The sequence below is a fragment of the Vipera berus genome (assembly GCF_964194415.1).
Source record: "Vipera berus genome assembly, chromosome: 12".
In the NCBI taxonomy this organism is placed as follows: domain Eukaryota; kingdom Metazoa; phylum Chordata; class Lepidosauria; order Squamata; family Viperidae; genus Vipera; species Vipera berus.
The window spans coordinates 17,764,462-17,768,013 of record NC_138215.1 but is presented as its reverse complement, the minus strand read 5'-3'; positions in this window follow the sequence as shown (position 1 = coordinate 17,768,013).

Sequence of the window (3,552 nt, the reverse complement as noted above, 5' to 3'; positions counted from 1 at the left end):
TCAATGCTTCCCACCGGGAAAATGAAAAGCCTCTTAAAGACAGAACCCGACTTCCCACCACCTGGATCCCCATCCACACGTTGCACTGAACACGCTTGATTAGCAGCTTAGGGTTTTTGCCGTGCAAAGCGGGGAGGGCTGGACTCGCGCGAGCTGCTGAACCCCGTCCTGGGATCGGCGTTTCTCAACCCTTCGGGCGCTTGAAAAGGTGTGGACTTCAACTCCCAGGATTCCTCAGGCAGCAATGGGCATTGCTAAGGATTCTGGGAGCTGAAGTCCACCCAGCTCGGAGAGGCGAAGGCGACCTTGACGTGTTGTTTGCTGCATCTTAGCAACTGGGACTGCACAACATTGTTTACCTTGGAGGAAATGGCAAGGTGGGCATATACGTGCCTCTGTGGTTAGATGCCTTTCCTCTTCTCCGTATCCTGGTGGCTTAGCAGACGAAGAAAGGAATGGAAGAAGGGAGGAAGGAAGGGACAGCATGAATGGAAAAGTTTGAAACAACTCTGGCACCAATCCAACAACTCATTTGTGCCAACCACATGACCGTAGGGTGCCTACTGGGTATTATTGCCTGTCTGGGACTGAACTACAAACTAAATTTAGCAGCACTGGAGAGAAATTGTATTCCCTTTTTGCAAAACCTAGTCTGAGTCGTGGGCTGGTTGACTTCTGAGAAAAGAAGAGCACGCGGAGGACACTACAGGGTCACGGAAGCTGGCTGATAAATAAATCAACATTCTATCTTGGATTCCAGAGTGTCTGTGTGCAGGGCTGGGCTTTGATTGAACATGGAGTCCCAAGGGTGCTTCTACACGAGACAACTGGACTTGTTCTTCGAAGACGTTTCGCTTCTCATCCAGGAAGCTTCTTCAGCTCTGACTGGATGGCGGGGAATGGAAGAAGCCTCTTGGATGAGAAGCGAAACATCTTCAAAAGGAAAACAAGAAAGTCCCAGTTGCCTTATGAAAAAGCATCTTTGGGATAACTGACCTGGATGGCTGAGAATCTCCATAGACATTTAACATGGAGCATTTTGTGTTTCCAACAGTACCGTATTCCGTGTGTACTACAGAGTCCCTGACTTAGAACCATTCGTTTAGTGGACTCCCGCGAGCCGCTGAATCCATCATCGGGTGGCCCTTGAGATCTGCATTTCTCAACCTCAGCTGCTTTAAGAGGTGCGGACTTCAAATCCCAGAATTCCCCAGGCAGCATGGGCATTGCTAATGGATTCTGGGAGCTGAAGTCCACCCAGCTTGGAATGGCAAAGGCCGGGAAGATGCGCTCATTCTAGAGAAGACCTTGCAAGCTGATATATTGTTTGCTGCGACTGGGCACAAAAGTGTTCAAAATTGTCCAGCCCGGAAAAAAATGACATACAACCATCATTCCTTGCACTTAAAGACTGTTGTAACATCCCCATGTTAACAGGATCAAGATTCAGGGTGCTTGGCCACTGATATGTATTTACAACCATTGCAGCATCCTGGATCATAGGATCACCATTTCCGGCTTCAGACAAGCAAAGTCAATGGGAGAAATCAGATTCACTTAACGACTGCTTGATTCATTGAACGACTGTAGAGAATTGCTTAACAACCCATGGCAAAAAAAAGGTTGTAGAAACAGGTGCAATTTACTTAACAAACGCCTCTTCCTCCTCCAACATGGCTTGGACATAAAAAGAGAGGTAGAGAAGAAAAATAGAGGGAGAAGTGAACTACAGCACTGTAAAGGTCCAGAATAAGGGAGAGAGAAAAATTAAAGCGTTTTCCTATTTTCTTTGCAGTGGTTAGAAATATAATTACCATTTCTGCCCTCCCAAATAATATATTATGGTTCCCTTCTCATACACAGTCCTTTATAGCCAGTAAATCCAGAGATCACCAATTCATTTTTATCCAGCAAAAAGTTCATAAATGGTTTCCAGAGTTTTCTAAAAATAGTTATTGCTACTTCTCTAGTCAAGCAATTTAATTTATGTGGCTTATGGTTTGATCAAACTGGACCAAGTTGATGATTCCAGTAACACCCCAATTCCTCTCATTTAACCTCCTTCTCCCCACCTCCCAATTTCATTGTATTTGGGTTTTTTATTAGCTTTTAACGAACTTCTAATGAGCCAATCCATCTTAATAAGCACTGGGAGTTGCAACGTTCACTTTGCCATTTTAAATACTGTTTATTCCATTTTTTTAACCTCCCGCTTGTCAGTAATGCATTTTTAATTGGATGTTGGGTTTTTAATAGTTGCCGACTCTTTTGGAATTCATTCTGAAGGGCAATGTGTAAATATTTAAAACAAACAAAGATTTAATGGACTGTTTAGATTATTCCACGGTGATCACCCAGTCACAACCTCTAGTGAGACTGTATTGAAAACCTGAATCATTTCTAAACAAGCACCTGTGCTTGTTAATTAATATATACAGAATTTATGCAAACCTGTCTCTTCTTTTGAGTTGCATTTATTTACTTTCTTTGCCAATTCACAAGTGGCTAAATCCCAGGCAAACCAACTAGGCCTGGCACAGAACAGGTATTTCTCCCCCTCCTAAAGCTGATTTTAGCTTGTTCTTGACACAAGATGAGAGGTTTTAGGTACAATTTCTTTCTCACTCTCGCTTTTTAATATCAGTTTTATTTTTAAAAGGATATAAAGTATAAAAATGAAGCAAAGATAATACAAAACAAAGAAGCAAAGAAAAAAGAGAAAAAGACAAAGGTGCAGAAACAAGGAATAAAATTAGAAAACGGATTCCAATTTCTTTGCCACGAAGACAAGTATAATCACCAGGTTATTTCTTACTCTATGGTTAAAAAAAGAAGCTCATTTTTTTCTATTACCTATTTTTATTTTCTAAACATCAAAGCCACAAGTACATTTTTTTCCTGTTTCATGCAAGATGTCCGTCGATCAGCCATACATATAAACGCTGCCTTTTCTTTCATCAAAAGAGATGAAATTTAGCCATCCCTAAAATGCTGAGCTTTTCAGATTTTTAAGCATATAGTAATCTTGCTGCAGATGTAGGTTTTAAGTGCAATTCACATTTGGAAATATGACAACCGCTTCTGAACTCCAAGGGCAGGAAGAGGCACAACTGCCAGCCCAAAACCACACATTTAGATTTCTTTTGGAAAGAAAGAGAAGTCCACAAGGCTTAAAATGGCCAAGATTGAGAGAAAGACTGGAGCCAGCATCCTTCCAAGGATGCCCGAGTGAATAGACTTGTTGGCTTCCGCTGTCCAGAGGTCCCCGGGGGTTAACTCGCAAGTGGCCGCATTCCCAAGACCAGCAAAACCACGGTGGAGAAACCACGCCGACTCAGCCCTTCACAGCACAGGCTGAGCCCCCAAACCACACCAGGGCCTCCTTCTCGCACCTTATCCACGCCACCACGCTTGCACGCAAGTCCCACAGCATCCCTCGCATTCTCACAACCCCCGAAAGCCTCACTGCGCTGCCTGGGGAAACCCGCAGGGAGGCGGTCCCTTCTCGGAACAGCGGGAGAAGGAGGAGGAGGAGGAGGAGGAGGGGGAAAG